Raw genomic sequence first — 17,244 nt, 5'->3', positions numbered from 1 at the left:
TGTTGAAAAATATTTTACAGTGTTGTAATTTTGTTTCTTAATATCCAAGATGATTGACCATACTACCCAGCAGCCAGAAGGAAGACATTCTTAAATGTCATGATTATTTATCCCAAAATATTAGCACAATCATATTTGAAATTTGGTCTTCTCAGAAACATTCCTGTAACTCCTTCCCATTTGATTTAGTGATTGAAATAAGGCAGTGGGATGGGCAAGCTCTTTCCCATTTCTCTTCCCCTATCCTGCCCCGAGAGCCAAGGATTGAAATGTTACATGTACCTCACCTTTCCTTATGATATATTATAACCTCTCAAGGCTTGAGATTTCAATCCTGGATTTTCAGCAGCTAGGCTATAACTGATTTCCCATCCATTTCTCTTTGAAAGAGGTACTATGTCTAAAGAAACCATTATCTCCTGATATTTTCACCCTGCTGAAGCCACAGCTCTTCATAGATAATCCTATACACACTCACACCCTCTTCATAGCCAAGAATGGTGAGGCTTTTGTTTTTCTAAATGACCTAGATAAAAGGTAACTACCTTTTCTGAATATACATGCCTTCACGGTCTCAGAATAAAAAAAAGCAGGTCCATTTATCTTTTGGGGAGGTTGGGAATTATAAGTACTTAGTAGGATGTGTCTTCTCTTTTACGTTTATTCAGGTCAATATTATTAGCTGTTTTCTCTGGAAAAAAAAAAAGGAGCTAGACCATCCCTAAGATTTTTGCTGTATGTTTTACATATAGATACATCCTATAAAGAGGAATGTAGCACCAAAAGCCACACAGCTTATCTTGGATGACAACCTGAATTCACAGACATAACCTCTGTGTAATGATGGGCTTGCAGAGTAGATTCAAGGCATCGAGAGATGCAGTGATTGGCACTTCTACAAGAAGTAAGCAGGTTCCCCTAACCCCAATTTCTCCAGAGTTCCCCAAAACACTGAGTCCTGACAGCTCGCTTCCTAGCACTGTGAAGACCCAGCAGACAGTGTAGATAAACTGAGCGTGCCCACTTGCTCGCAGGAATACTCCAACGCCTGAAGAGTTTACATCCAGATTCCCCCGGACCGCGGCAGTCCATCTGCTCACTCCTGCCACCTCCACATCGATCTCTGCGGGGGGAATGATTTAAGTGGCCGATTAGATCGATTCCTAAGACAGCTCAACAAAGATATCCACCCCACCATAATCTGCTCATTCTGTATGGGTAGACGTGGGCTTAGCTCCAAGAACTCCAGTTGCATTGCAATCTGCCGGAAAACTTTCAGACTGTTTAACGCTCTGCAAATACTGTTGCTGAATCCAAGGAATGATAAAGAACAATGCAAAGTACAGCCTTGTCCCTTAATGGTGTTTTATTAAAGCCTCAATTTGAGGCAATAAAAGAAAATTGAAAACCAAAATAAAACGAAGCAAAACAAAAACCCCCTTTTGAGAGCATTGTGAGCTTTCAGTTAAAGCAATCGCTTGGGCGGGAATAGACAAAGAGCAAGACGTCTTAGCAAGAAAAGCAAAATTATTTTCATCGAGCACATCCAAACTTCTGCGATCCATCTTACTGTGTGAAGGTATTAAATCTGTTCATTTTTCTCTCACTTAAAAAATAACTACTGTAATTTTTCATAAAGTTAAGGTATGTGTACTTATGACCCCAAAATTCCAATCCTAAATATATATTCCTAAAGGTGCACAAAAAGGTCCATGTAAAAACATACACGTGGTATTATTTGTAAGAGGAAGAAAAAAGAGAAGAAACAATCTATTATCTATTAACAGGAAAATGAATATTTTTTAACAAAATGGAATACTATACAGCATTCAAAAATGAAACAGCACCACAAGATACCACTTCACATTCATGGCTACAAAAAGACAGAAAATAATAAATGTCAGCAAGGTTGTAGAGGAACTGAAACCCTCATACATTGCAGATAGGAGTGTAAAATAGTACAGCCACCTTGGAAAGCAGTTTGGGAATTCCTTGAAAACGTCTCACATGGGGTTACCAAATGGCCCAACAATTCCACTCCTAGGTATCTACCCAACACAAATGAAACATATGTTGGGACGCCTGAGTAGCTTAATAGTTGAGCATCTGCCTTCAGCTCAGGTCATGATCCTGGGGGCCTGGGATTGAGTAGGGAGCCTACTTCTCCCTTTGTCTATGTCTCTGCCTCTTTCTATGTCTCTCATGAATAAATAAATCTTTTTTAAAAAAGGAACATATTTCCCACAAAGGGTTTATACATGAATGTTTATAGCAACATTATTCATAATAGCCAAAAAAATGGATACCATCCAACTGATGAATGGACAAATGAGAAGTGGTATATCCATGCAATGGAATGTTATTCAGCCATAAAAAGGAATCAAGTACTGATGCATGAGACAGCATGCATGAAGCTTGAAAGCATTATGTTAAGTGAAAGAAGCTGGACACAAAGGGCCAAATAATATATGAGTCCATATTTTAGAAATGTCCAGAACACATAAATCTATGTAGACAAAAGGTAGGTCAGGTTGCGTACGGCTTCGTGGTGAGGATCGGAACAACCGCTAAGGGGCTTTGGGGGAAGGAATGAGAATGTTCTAAAATTAGATTGTGGTGATGGTTGCATACCCTGTGAATATACTACCAAAAAATGGAATTGTATGCTTTCAGTGGTTAAATTTTATGGCATGTTAATTATATCTCAACAAAGTTATTTTAAAAAAAAGTTATGAGGAAAAAGTGAAATAGAAGCAAAGTTATCAACATGATTAATTCCCACAACATAATGTTAAGTGAGAAAAAGAAAAGGATACATGTAATATAATTCCAATTATATAAGGTCTAAATATTATGCCAAACAATACTACATTTATATTAAGGATATATGTACACAAGTAATTAAGGAGAGATAAGAGGATGGGAAGGGAAAATATGCTCTGGAAGATTTGTACAAGGTTTCCAACTCTACTTAGAATATTTTATTTCTTAACTGTGGTTGAGGATACAAGATATTCAGTATAAGATCCTTTATGTCTTTTTAATATTTTGAGCAATTTTGAGACAAAAATAATAATAATTACCAACAAGCCCATTCAACCAGAGGGATCAGCTGAATTTTATCAGAATGTGCTTTGCCCTATTAAGTAACTTTCTGCTCTCATTAATTAGGCTTATACTGAGTTGTAAGATCAAAGAGAAGTTAAACTCTCTATGAGTTTTGGTTGCAATCTTAACATCCCACTATAAAATTTGGAGGAAATTAGCAATGTATTCCCACACTTGCCCCATAAAAATATTAAGTCTTTAAGTTATCATCACTATTCCCCTGTTGAGAATGGTTAATTCCTATCTGATGATGTTTTTCTAAAATCTAAATATTGAGTCTTTAAAACAAACAAACTAGGGGTGGTAGAAGGGGAGGAGGGCGGGGGGTGGGAGTGAATGGGTGACGGGCACTGGGGGTTATTCTGTATGTTAGTAAATTGAACACCAATAAAAAATTTAAAAAGAAAAAGAAAGGAATAATGGCATCTGTGTAAGATGATGGAAATGGTCCAGGTGAGAGAAAGACATATTTTAATTATCTTTAAGTTGGTTTGCATATATGTAATATGTATACGTAATATGTATGTGTATGTGTGTATGCATACACAACTTTACTGGTCCTCCTCAAATAAAATCAACCCCAAATTTAGTTCAAAAAAAATAAAATAAAATAAAATAAAATAAAATAAAATAAAATAAAATAAAATAAAATAAAATAAAATAAAACAAATAAACAACATAGTGGTCTGCTATGGGCTACTAAACATCATGGTGTTTTTTGCTCATTTACTTTTTCCAATCTTCTGCTGCTTGGGGCCTTAAGAGTGCTGATGTATATGTTCCATCACAGATTGTCAAATAACCGCTTAATCATGTTCTCTTTTGATCATATCTTCACTTTTTGATATTATCTTAAATTCCAAACCTGGAAGCCAAGATAATATTGGCAATTTTATAAGTGCTATCACCTTTTAAGCTATTTAATGAGAATGCTTTGTTTTTATTAATAAAATCAATACAAATCTATATGCATGCTGAATCTAGGACCAGATCTCCTACACACTAAGCACGTTTATGTATGTATCCATTTAACAGGATGCCAGGATCTTACCCTGTTTGCCAATTTTAATAAATGTTTTTGTTGTCAAAGCATTTCAGGCCTATTTTTCTGCATTTTTGTTTAATTCTATAGTAGAGAAAGACTTAAACTCAGTAAATTTGACCTTATAAAATGTATCCTATATTGTTACAAATTTCTGAATATAAGAGTATATTCTGTATAAATTTATTTTGGTTCTTTTCCAAGTCAGATATTTTACATGTTAATTGGCCTAATAGAATTAGCTCCTCATAGAGTCTAGATGGTCATTATCCAGAACTTGACATTGTCTAGGACTTTGTACTTCTTGCCTAGATAACTCAGAGAAAATGCCAAGTCTTTTTTGAGAACTGTAGAATCTTCGAGTGACAAGAGGGAGCATTTTCTGTGGTTTGAGAAGCATTTGTAGCATTTTATCTACAGGTGATGTTGAGCTCATAAATCAATCCGCATTACTGTTTGAGGTGCTTAAAGTAATGAATGTTCACCAGAAGAATGCATAAAATTTATGTTTGACTTCTGATTATTAGAAAAAGCAAGCATAAGCTACTTTGCCTCTTGTAAAAATGCTGTTCAAATTATTTTATTGAATATAAAATGACCTCCAGAGCTTGATAATAAGGGTTTTGTTCTTTAAGACTTTCTTGACCCATCTAATCCCTCAATTCATAAAGAAAACAGGAGCATATCAAGGCGATCATGCCCTGTATACAAATAACTTGCCAGTGTTTTCATAATGAGGGGATCCTCTTCCTATCAGGTTAGTTGCTGAACTGTTTGCTCTTTAATAAAATATTTATGTTTCCAAGTCTAAAATGCCCTCAGTGTTGTAATATTTAAAGGAATTTCAAAGTCAGTAATTACAAAAAAAATAAGTCCCATGAAAGTTATTTTCCTTTGTGATTACCCGTTACTAAAGCTCTGAAAACAAGAAACCCATGTTTCTCCCTCCCATTCTCCTTTCTTTCTTCATATTCTTCTCTTTATATCTGCCCCCCCCCCTCATTATGGTAATGTTGGAATTTATCTTGGGCAAGATTAAAAAACTGGGGAAATATCTAGTTCATACAGTGCCTGGCCCACTGCAGTGACTTCCAAAGTTATGGCCTCATCTCCAGTTTCCAGACCCTTACAAGCCATCCTGTAACCTAAGCAGAACTGGATCCCCGAAGCACAGATCTGAGCTTGTCATCAAGGGCTTCCTCATGCCCTCAGCTCCAGTTCCCTCTCAATGACCTTTCTCTGGCCCCAGGCAGCCTCTCATCCATTCAGTCCCACCAATGTTGACACTCAGATTCCCCAAAAAGTTCTCAGAACAACTCTCCTATATTCCAGAAGAGGCTGCATGACATCCTCTCCACAAAGATGTCCACATCGAATCCCCAAAACCTGGAATATATTACTTTGTATGTTAAGGGGGGTGCTTTACAGGGATGAGTGAGTTAAGGATCTTGAGATGAGGAGATTTTCTTGGATCATCTGAATGTCCATCGTGTTATCACAAAGGTCCCATAAGGACCATCTTTTAAAAGGGAGGCAGACTCATTCTCTCTCTCTCTCTCTCTCTCTCTCTCTCTCTCTGTGACTATCACAAATAAATAAAAATTAAAAAATAAATAAATAAATAAATAAATAAATAAATAAATAAATAAATAAAAGGGAGGCAGAAGGGTCAGAGGTAGAGAAGGTGATATGATGACAAAGCAGAGAGAAAGTAGGAGATCTGGAAGGCTAAGCAGAGATGAGAGAGGAAGACGTTTGAAGATGCTTTACCGCTATGAAGATGAAGGAAGAAGCTATGGGCCAAGGAAAGCTGGTGGCCTCGGGAAGCTGGAAAAGACAAGGAAAGGAATTTGATCTTTGGCCCCCAAATCAAAGTTCCCCAGTGATTTATGCTTCTATCAGACTGGGTTGCTAATCCAATAAAGCAAAGTGTTAATAGATGATCGTTACTTAATCATCTTCCCCAGATATTAAAGATAATAACTAATAAGAAATAATGAAAGGGACTCTAAGGGAAAAAAGGGAAACTGAGTGGGGAAAAAATTAGAGAGGAAGACAAACCATGAGAGACTCCTAACTCTGGGAAACAAACAAAGGGTTGGAGAAGGGGAGGAGAGTGGGAATATGGGGTAACTGGGTGACGAGCAATAAGGAGGGCACTTGGTGGGATGAGCACTAGGTGTTATATGTTGGCAGATTGAATTTAAATAAAATATTAAAATAACAACAACAGCAATTAGATATGATGTTGTAGCAACACTGCAAGTGTTATTATCCCAAATTAGAAATAATGAGGTGGAGGCTCAAGAAGGATAGCCCAATTGCCCACAGTGATAGAATGTGTTGGAGCAAACCTCTTAGCTATGTTTGCCTAAATCCAGACTTGTCCTGCTTTAGCAGGACCACACTGTCTCTCGTGGTCTACTAAGGCCTGGGGTGTTTTACTTCAAGTATCACCTCCTTTCAGAGGCTTGTCCTATACCCCCAGATGGGTTTCTCCATCCCTGTCCATTCAACATCTGCCATGCCCAGGAAAGGACTTAGTTCCATCCTGGTCCATCCAGGATTCTATGACCACAGTAGCTACAGTCAACTCCTTCAGCACATTCTTAAGCTGAGAAAATGACTTATTTATCTTTATATTCCTAGCATCTAATTCAGTACCTGCAATGCCATAGGTAAACTACAAATGATAGGAGAAAATGAGTAAGTGATGAAACTTTTTATGCTTTTGCAAATAAATCATCATCAAAAAGATTTACTTAGATCACATTCATTTTTTTAAGCAATCAAGAGAATCAGCTACGTTTCTCTTTCTCTTTCTGCCTCTTGTCTTTCTCTCTGTCTTTTCATCCAAAGGAAACCTGAAGTAAATTGAACCCAAATGGAGAACACTATGTAGAACAGATGCATAGGGGGCCATGTAACCAATCACTCTGATGATTCACTCTGAGCTACCTTCACCACAGTCCCTGTTCAACACAGTTTATGATCAAAATAAGCAAAACTCAGAAAAAGATGCGTTTCTCACATCTGCTTTTTTTTTTAATTGAGGCATAATTTACACACAGAGAAATGCTCAGATCTTCAGTGTGTTCTTCAATCAGTTCTGATGAATGCAAATCAAGGAAAAGACATTTCTATCACCTCAGAAATTCTTCCTGCCCCTTTCCAGTTGCTTCCACATTCTCTTCCAAAGTAATCACTGATCTGATTTGTGTCACTCTGGATTAGTCTTGTCTACTACAGACTTTCATTTAGATGGAATCACATGGCATGTACTTTCTTGCGTCTGGCTTCTTTCATTCATTAGTGTTTTTGAGATTCACCTCTCAAAACTGGTTGTTGTCTACACCAGTACTTGATTCTCTTTGTTGTCAAGTTGGATTCCATTTTAGGAACACATCACAGGTTACATTTCCCTTTTTATATTGATTGACATCTGGATTTCCAGGTTTTGGTTTTTATGCATAAATCTGCTGTGAATGTTCTCGTCAAAGGGTTTTTGTGGACATATGTTTTCGTTTCTCTGGGATAAATACCTAGGAGTGGAATTACTGGTTCACATTATAAACATGGATCTGCATTTTACCAGATGGATTATATACACATAAATTTTAGAATATACAAGAAATAAATTATTTTAATTGTCCCACGAAGGTTAGTGTGTTGCAACAATAGACTTAGTTATCATGCGCCTTGGGTCATGTTCCCTTGCAGTAGAGGCTGAGACAGGGATTCTTGTGGAGGTGATATATTGAGATGGTGCCTCTAGGAGGAAACAGTCAGGGGGCAGGGAAGAAGCTGAGAAAAGAGGTGGTTTCAGCTGAAACTCAGCTTCACCCTTATACCACCGAAAGCTCTGGAGCATCTCACCTTCAAGGAGGAGAGCTGGACACTGCAAAGTCATTGGCTGAAGATAGCACTCCTCCATCTCCATGGCACTGGAGTTCGCATGTAGGAGGAAACTCCCAGGCATCTCTTCGGATTGATGGCTCTTGTGGGGACCAAGAGTAATTTATTAGAGAAGAAAGCCAACTGTTAGCCATGAACAGCCAATAGTTATGGAAGAATAAGAGCTGGGGGATGGGAGGGGTATGTGAGATGGGAACATTGACTGCTCAAGGATGGGAGCCGGGGGGATGGGAGCATCGACTGGGTCAAGAACATCTGGGCAGGGTTCAGACAGCATCCACTCTACCAACTCAGTCACTAGAATACAAATATTTCCACACCACAGGGTACCTGCCTTGGCTCAGGACAGGACAATCCATACAGAGAAAGGCACTTAGACATTACTTTGAAAGGCTCACCTCTGTAGCCCAGAACTGATGACTCTAGGTGACATTTTTCTGCCCAGGCTTGGTTTATACCTGAAAACTTGCATCATTTATCAGTAAGTAAAAAGCCAATAGTGGCCATCAACCCTGAACTTCTGCTTAGCGACCTTGCACTTCAGGGATGATGTGCCTGCATACTGAGACCTTTCAGCCCTGACGTAGCTCCCAGTATGGCTGTTTACACCTGTATCCTGGTGGTCCAATCGCCACTTCATAGCACAGATTTGTAGGCCTCGCTGGCCTGGCAGGCATATGAGGGAGGAAGTGACTTGTGAAACTCATGTGCCTAAGAAGTCTCATTTTTGCACTAAAAACTGACCCCTCCTCCCTGGACCTGGTTTTGGAGCAAGTGGTATCTTTCCTTCAGAGATATTTTCACTCTAAATTGATAGAGTAGGTATAAAAATGAAAAAGAAAAGGCAAAAAATGAATATTATCTTTTTTTCCAGTCGAATAATCAAGTGTGGAGGGATCAGTGGGCACAGGGAACTTCTAAGGCACCGGATGATCTTGTGGCCCAGTGGCTTTGCTTTCTGACATGTTAATTAGAGTGTACATCACCACTCGCTGAAAGAGAGGAGTGTCACTACAGCATCATAAGGCATCCATGGCAACTCAATGTGAAGATGTGTTTCCGTGACCTTTGTGGCACTTTGTGTGAAGAAAGCTCCATTCCAGCTCCGCATTCTGAACTCCACTGTTCTGGAGGGTCTTGTTCTCAGCAATATAAGGAGCTATTGTTCCACTTTTTAGAAAGAAGACGGTGGTGGGAATGAGAGCTGTTATTGCAAACTCATCGTAGTTTATTATTTCCATCAAAGAAAGGGAGGAAGTCCTCAGGCAGGCTTAGCTGAAATATTACAGAGGCTAAGAGGTGAAGTTGAAAAACCTTTCATTTTAAGCTTGCAGCTGCTGTGTACACTCCAAATACTGTGAGGAAGGACTTGCCCAAGAACAACAACCATGAAATTGAGCAACGTTTATTAATCTTTGGTTATTTCTCTGTGGTTGTTCAATAGCGAGCAGCCACAAGTTAATATTTAAGGCTGTTCAAGTGAAATAGTCTTAAAAGTTGCAGCTCATCCCCAGTTCCCACCAAAGAATAAAAACACAAGAAAGATGTAGGGTATTTACACACTGATGAAGAGGAAGTGATCTTTCCATTTGAAGTTTTGGTCATTCTCAAAGACCTATGACATGAATTTCAGCTTTGAAATCTGTGCCGTTGGATAACTATGGCCCATGGAACTTCAATGTCTGCAGCTGAACCACGGGGACGGTGGGGCGGATAGGAAGAAATACCTAAAGTTCATTATTTCTCATGTGATTCCCCATTGTTAGGATGCAGGAAATTACATGTTAAGGTGATAAGCAAAGCCTCAATTGGCTGACCCATTCAAAAATACCTTGAAGCCCACTTTATGTTTGAAATGACTTAGCACTGATATCAGAGACACATGTCGGTGGCCCTATCTCTCTTTTCTCTCAGAGATGAATCACAGCACGTAGCAGAAATATTATTATATTTCTAACTCGGTAGTAGCGACATGTTATAGAATTAGAGCACAAATAGATTGTTCAGCATGTCATCTTTAGTTTTCTACCAGTAGTTCACCTATTAGAACAAAAGAAATCCATTGTGTTATAAGTGACATTTTGAAAGAGATACTGACTTTGAAAATTTACATTTAGTTAGCCTTCTGGAGCTTTATCTCAAAGAACTTTGAACTCTCAAAGCAAATTAGGTTAAGGATAGAAAAAAAACACTGAAGACAGATGCATATTAACATCTTTAGAGTCAAAAAATTATGAATCCATTCCAAATCGGGGTAAAAGATAGGGAGACAAAAGCAGAAGACACGGTTTTGATAGTCCTAGCAGATTGCAAGCCGACAATAAATTTTGAGCAATCAAAAGTGGTAGACTTAGTGATATAATGATGGGAACAACTACAGTTCTCTCTTTTTGGAATAATGAGATGAGGCAGGAAGTGAAACCACCACTCAGTTCAAATATTCATTGTAATGCTTTTTGGTACAACCAGTTTGGAGCTCAAGTTTTTACAATGCATATAGAAATACCCACACAATGTGATATTAAACAGGCTATGTGATGAAAGATTAATGGATAACAGGACTGTTTTAACCGGGAAAAGTTAAGCAAACATACGACCCTCATAGCAACCCTTGGGTACCTGAAGCCATGTCAAACAGAAGACACAAAATGGATTTTCTCCACTTTGGAGTTGGGCTAGAAGCTGTTGCAGGTACTGTTTAATTTTTAGCGCTGGGATGACCCATCAAGAAAAAGTTTAGGGTCCTAGAAATTGTTAAAAATAGCCAGGTTAGGAAACAAACCAGAATAGAAACCCATCTACACCATCTGCCTTCATTTCTACTAAACATAAAATGAACTAAAAGGAGTGTTTATGTCCGCCGTCCGGGTAGCCGCCGCAGGTGTGTGAATCCATCTTCATAGGCATCTCTTGGGCTTGCATTCTTTGCTTCACAAAGTCAGAGACAAGTAGTTCAAAAAAAAATATTGAAATAGTTAAGACATTTTTGCAATTACTGAGGGAGATTCATATTAACTGTGCAAACGAAAATCATCATCATTCCAACAAATCAAATAGAACCAAGGAAAATAACAATACCAACAAATGAAGCCAGTGTGAAGCCACTCAGCACTGTGGTACTGGATTAATCATGTTGCTCTTTGAGAATTTAAAGCTTTTAATCATGTAGGGCTGGAAGTCTTTGGTTAAAATTCATGGGCACTTTACGGGTTTATTCTGGCCCCCAGAGCCCCTGTATTGTTCAGTAAGTACAATGAAAACCTGTTAAGAATAAAGAAGAAAAATTAATGTCAAACTGAATAAAAGAGCTGAAAAGGTCAAAACCTGTTCCTAGGGCCAAGGAATATGCCTGCCTGTGGAAAAGACCACGGCAATCAAAATTAAATACAGAGCGTATGCCCATAAATTTGTGGAACTAGCAAAATTGTCCTCAAATCGGCTTTCCGATGGCTGTGCACTACAAACGCACAATATGCACAGGAATATATTATGAATATACATAGACATATGTATAAGCAAGAAATAAATGTCTAATTTTTCTTGGAATCCAAATATCTTGAATTATCTCTTTAATTATCTGTTCTCAAGAAGATAGGAGCAGGCTCCCTCAGAAGACCCATGTCTAACCTGATGTATAAACCTACCAACAGGCATTAAAAGTCTGATATCTAATGAGCACTTGCTTTGTAGTTAAAAATGAATATAATACTGATATAACAAAGAAAATACAGTTTTATTATTTAATTTCAATTTCAGTGCATCGCAAATTAGTTTTAAAAGGAGACTGACGCTCTGTTTTCGCAAATCACTTATCAATAAATGCTAGGATTTAGGGTTGCCCAGGGAGGTAAGGTTGGATATATCAACATCTTGCAGATTATTCCTAAGTGTTAAGGCACACAGACACCTCATATGGTAGAAAAGTTTGTAAAATTCTAGGGAAAAAGAAAAGAAAAAACTCCAGAAACGTTATTTGTGCAAGTTTATCCCGCATGATTACCAGCTACTCATGGTCCAGGAATGGAGCTAAAGTCTTAAAACCTATCACGGGGCTCCACGCCTCCTGCCAGGCCGAGCTGAAGGATGAAGCCTTCATCCTTCTCCAGGGCCGTGAAGGGGAGAAGTTCCTTCCACTGGCATTGTCACCATCCTGGGTAGGCTTCTGGGCATCTAGCTTTCATGCTCATTTCCTGGGTTTCCAAATACACTCATCAACCTGGCAGTGCAAATCCATTCTTTTTATTCAGGGCTCTCAAAACTTTACCCTTTCCCTATTCTGGGAGAAAAGCCTCAGCCAGGCACCAGTGACTGAGTAGATTTGTAGACCCCCACCAGTCAAAATCAGGTCCAGGTCGAAGAGCCTGCATGGGCTCGGCGTAGCCCCAGGTGACATGGGTTGGGGGAAGGAAGTGCACTGGTCAATACCCTGCACAGCCCGGGGCAGCCCCATACTGGTAACAGCTCTGCCTCTAACCTGTGTGTCACCTCCATCCCACATCACATCTGCCCCTAGAGTGAGGTAGAAGAAACCAAGAAAGAGATCTCAAGTGGTAACAGGAATAGCAGAGAGGGCAAGAGAAGGAGAGCCTCAAAATGACTTGTCTCAGAAGCAGGCAAGGTTCCTATCTGAGGGCACAGGTTGTGTGGCCCCAAGAAAGAGGCAGGTTCACCTCATAGCCTATTCTGAGGATGGCTTCTTGCACGTGCGTGTTCACACACACACCTCAGCCTACATTTATTAAGCCATAGGCCCTCCAAAGTAAATCACATGGGAACCTGACGGAGTAGCACAGACTAGAAAGGAAAATGAATATGCATTCTGGGCAATCCAGAGGGTCCCTGTTTCATTTGAAAATGTTTAAAGATGTCAGGTTGAACGGCACCGTGCTATTTGAATAAATGAATCAATCCATGGGCATTATGGCCATGGCAGTTAGCTATTATGGCTCAAACAGGTAACTTAAAAAGAATTATGCAACAGAATCAGGGAAAGTGTCCAGGGTCAGCTTTCTATTTTAGTGACTGCCTATGTCGGTGGATGTTGTGAAAATCGAACAAGCATATGTTTTAGGAAAAAATAATGCATTCAAAAATGCATCTTCCAAGTAAATGAAAGCATGTGTATTTGTGACTTTGGGCTAGTGTTCTCAGGCGTTGGCACAGTGAAACGGAGGTGTTTTTAAGCATGAGAGGCCACGGGCGTAGTTGCCAAGCTAGTCACAACTAAATTGGTGTTGAAATAGTTCCTGTAACCTAAAAGGCATTATTGAAGTTTTTGAATATGTTCCCTAAATTTCAAGGAGTCTTTTTATTTTTATCTGCAGGAGCAATATCATACTTATTGATGGATCTTTTCAACGCTCCGCAGTGTGTGGGCTTATGCAAATTTGATTTTTCAAAGGTGCCTCTGTGAGTGCACATGCATTAGTCCCAATCCACTGGAACACTTGGGATGAGTGCATGAGGCAGAATGAGAAGGAGCTCAGATTGAAATAAAATTGAGCCTTTCAGCTCTCCAGGGGCCTATCCCATACCATTTTCCAGTCGGGATTTTGCTGGGCATCTCAGAATGATCGCTCATTTTAGCTTTCTACCCTGAAACCTAACCCCATGAGTCTCTGTTAGTCCTTTTGACTACATTAACTGCTCAACTTACATGCCCCAAAGAGGCACAGATTCTTGAAATCAGCTGAGCCAGTCCTTTAGTTTTCTCTACTGTTCAAAGGGATAAAACGGACAAGCCAGGCAAAAACACCAGCCTAGAGGGAGAGACTGAGATGTCCACAACTTAGAATGAGCATCTCTATAGTTCTGTGAATCACTTCCACCATTAATATTTTTAACAGGTTTTTGGGGTTTTTTTTAAACATGTTTTTAATTGAAATATAGTTGACACCCAATGTAATGTAGTTGGATAAGTCTGTGTGTTATGCTATGTTCCCCCAAAATGTGGCTACCATCTGTCACCACACAACACGATTAAAATACCATCAACTATACTATTTTATAGCATTAAGACTTTATTTTATTTTATATCATAGGACTTTATATTTTAAATTTTTTTAAAGATTTGTTTATTTATTTGAGGGAGAAAAAGTGGAGTGCAGAGCCCCACAGAGGGCTTAATCTTGTGACCCTGAGATCACGACCTAAGCCAAAATCAAGAATTGGATGCTTAACCAACTGAGCCACCCAGGCACCCTTAGACTTTTATTTTAAGGGCATTTTTTGGTGGTGCTGAGGAATTTTTATTTTATTTTAACTTGAAGAATTTTAAATAAGGAAATGATCATCATATTCTAGAGGATCACTGTTAGCTTTTGGCACAGAAAAGCTTAGGTTGGGATCCCTGGGTGGCGCAGCGGTTTGGCGCCTGCCTTTGGCCCAGGGCGCAATCCTGGAGACTCGGGATCGAATCCCACGCCGGGCTCCCGGTGCATGGAGCCTGCTTCTCCCTCTGCCTGTGTCTCTGCCTCTCTCTCTCTCTCTGTGTGACTATCATAAATAAATAAAAATTAAAAAAATAAAGGGATAGACTTCATGGATTTAAAAAAAAAAGAAAAGCTTAGGTTTATTGCAGTTTATACAATAAACTGCACATACTTAAAAACATACAATTTGGTTTTACTGTATGTAGTCATCCGTGAGATCATCACTGCAGTTAGGATAGCACCCCAGATTCTCCTCAGGTCTCTTTCAATCCTCCCCTCCCACCACTCCCTACATTGCTCAATGCCATCCTCCAGTTCGTGACCTTCATCTGTTAAGGAGGCCAAGAAAGTTGTCCCAACAGGGTGCCCCACCTTCGGGATTTGACTGGTTGCTTCCTCTTGGTTGCCATTCAGCTTATTCTCCTATCTGTTATGTTTCTTATAAAGTGGAAGGTGCAATTTAGAGGCCTGATAAGTTTGTGTTAAGTGTTTTTTGGCCAAAAAAATGGATTGAGTGTTGCACTTTGGATGAAGTGTTGTATTGTATCAGAGACACTTACTATATCTGCTTGACCTGGTTATTTCTATTTTGCTTTCTCTGAAATAAACTTTTTATTTGTTGTCATTTTATGATTCTTCGCTTTTAATGGTTTCTTTTTTCCTTAAAAGTTATATATAAAAAAATCTAGAGATTTGAACAAGAATATTACTTGGGCTATAGTTCACGGAGTTTTGACATTGTCTGTATTACACAATGTTTGTATATCCACCCTATTCACTCCTCACTGTGAAGAGAGGCAGCTTAATGGCGGTTTTTAGTGGCAGTAGACATGGGTTTGAACTGTGGCTCTCTCACCGAAAGCAGCGTGGTCTCAGACAATATACTTTTCTTCTTCTCTTGGTTTACTTCTTCCCTCACCTGCAAAATTGAAGATTAAAACATCAGTCCAAATTCCCTGCAAGGTTGGTTATAGAAATCAACAGAGATAACATATGGGTTGTTTAGAGAAGAGTAAAATCTTAATCAAATAGAAGGGGTTTTTTGTTGCTTTTTTAAAAAAGATTTTATTTATTTATTCATGAAAGATACAGAGAGAGAGAGAGAGAAAGGCAGAGACACAGGCAGAGGGAGAAGCAGGCTCCCCGTGAGGAGCCTGATGCGGGACTCGATCCCAGGACACTGGGATCACTCCCTGAGCCCAAGTCAGAAGCTCAACCACTGAGCCACCCAGGCATCCAATCAAATAGAAGTTTTTATTATGTTGATGTTCCTGAGAAATCAGGAGGAGTCCTAAGAATTGTATTGCACAAGTGAAGAAATGAAGACCCAGAGAGAATGAGTGAGCTCACACAGCTAGGGAACAGAACATCATCTTGTTGGCTCCCACCAGGCTACAGTGTGGAAAGCTAAATAACATGATTTTATTTCCAAACTATTCACGACATATTTTTTTTTTCTGAAGGGGTTGTGCAAATCTTGATCCTAATCTTGAAATTAGCGTTGCCTTGCTAGGAGCCAGGGCCCAAACACATGGAAAGATAACAGGTCTATCATCTACTATCACTCCCAAAATGCAATCGGCAGGCCACTCAGATTGGAGTAGGTATTTCCTCAACACAGCCCATGCTTAACTGCCATTACTAATACCCCCTTTTTTATGACATGTTCATTTATCCTCACAAGATACAATTTCCTTTCCCTCTGAACCTTAGGCACTTGAACTTTTCTTAGAGATCTGACACATTTTTCATATCATTGCTACTTAAGATTTCATTCTCTTGCAGGCAAGGGCTGAGTCTCATACATGCTTTAAACATAGCACATACTTGGCATACAATTGTTGAACTAAATTAAGTAGATTTTCAGTTTGAGTTTCCAATGAGAGTAATAATACCCTAACTGATAGGCCAGCCCAGCTGTGACCATTAGACAAAACAGGTCACTTTCCGAATAACAGAATTCTGATTAAAATTTGACAAAAAATAAAACAGGTTGTTTATGGTTTAGCTCTTACACTTTTAATAACTGTGAATGCCAAATTTAAATTTGGGGAATTAAATTGAAACTGTCTTTATAATTAGTCATTATTCTAAGGGCTGGATGAGCTAAATACTTAACCTTTAATTGTCTCCATTTATTAACAATATAAAATCTTTTAATATAGTCCAAAAAAAAAAAAGGCAGACCAATTCAAGCCAGCTGCTCATGGTTTTATTTGACAGCTGTAAGGTAATGATGACCGCTAGCAATGTGTAGTCTAGGGAAGGAAATCTGCCAAGAGTATTCCCTGGGGACATTAGAGTATACATTTACATGATGTTAATAGGATGCTTTCAGAGGGTCACATCCTTTACATTCTCAAAATTATATGGAAGCCAAGTAAGTACCATTTATATAATGGCCATATGAATCTTATGGCTTGTGGACAGGACCATTGGATATAACCTTTCCTACTAGGTCATAGAATGTGAGGCCACTGCAAGGTCCAGGCCTTCAGCACATGAATTCTGTGGTGACATTTTTGAAGCTTAGAAGCAGTTCTGACATTTTCGGGCTAGTGTTTTTCTAATCATCAATATCAGAATGACTTGGGAAGCTCTTGAGAATGCATATCCCTGGGGCCCCAATACAACATACTGAATCAGTGTCTCTGGAATGGAGCTTAGAAATCAGCATTTCTACAAAAGTTCCACTAACTTGTGATTGTCACACACAATAAAATGGGAGAACCTTCCTTAGGGTGTCCG

At 39.0% G+C, this 17,244-nt stretch overlaps 1 protein-coding gene and 1 long non-coding RNA gene across 14 annotated transcripts in view; one reads left to right on the top strand and one right to left on the bottom strand.

Annotated features, from left to right (window-relative positions):
• The window catches only part of CELF2 (CUGBP Elav-like family member 2), an 814,981-nt gene that overhangs the window by 171,198 nt on the left and 626,539 nt on the right, over window positions 1-17,244 (top strand). The window lies entirely within an intron of this gene.
• LOC144313861 (uncharacterized) overlaps window positions 1-17,244 on the bottom strand; it is a 32,047-nt gene that overhangs the window by 4,384 nt on the left and 10,419 nt on the right. For 5 of the 13 annotated variants that reach the window (XR_013379467.1, XR_013379468.1, XR_013379469.1 and 2 more), the window contains exons 2-7: window positions 15,207-15,415; window positions 11,144-11,326; window positions 10,685-10,993; window positions 8,464-10,105; window positions 8,027-8,147; window positions 1,025-1,123 (exon numbers count right to left, since the gene is read on the bottom strand). This is a non-coding gene — a long non-coding RNA (uncharacterized LOC144313861). Of the gene's footprint in view, window positions 1-7; window positions 692-1,024; window positions 1,124-7,175; window positions 7,693-7,765; window positions 7,955-8,026; window positions 8,148-8,463; window positions 10,106-10,684; window positions 10,994-11,143; window positions 11,327-15,056; window positions 15,416-17,244 lie in introns of those variants that run through there. The other 8 variants (XR_013379472.1, XR_013379473.1, XR_013379474.1 and 5 more) reach the window with 8 other exon arrangements.

This window comes from Canis aureus, chromosome 5 (genome assembly GCF_053574225.1).
Source record: "Canis aureus isolate CA01 chromosome 5, VMU_Caureus_v.1.0, whole genome shotgun sequence".
Classification (NCBI taxonomy): domain Eukaryota; kingdom Metazoa; phylum Chordata; class Mammalia; order Carnivora; family Canidae; genus Canis; species Canis aureus.
Note: the sequence above shows the minus strand (reverse complement) of the source record. Positions and strands in the feature narration are given on the sequence as shown.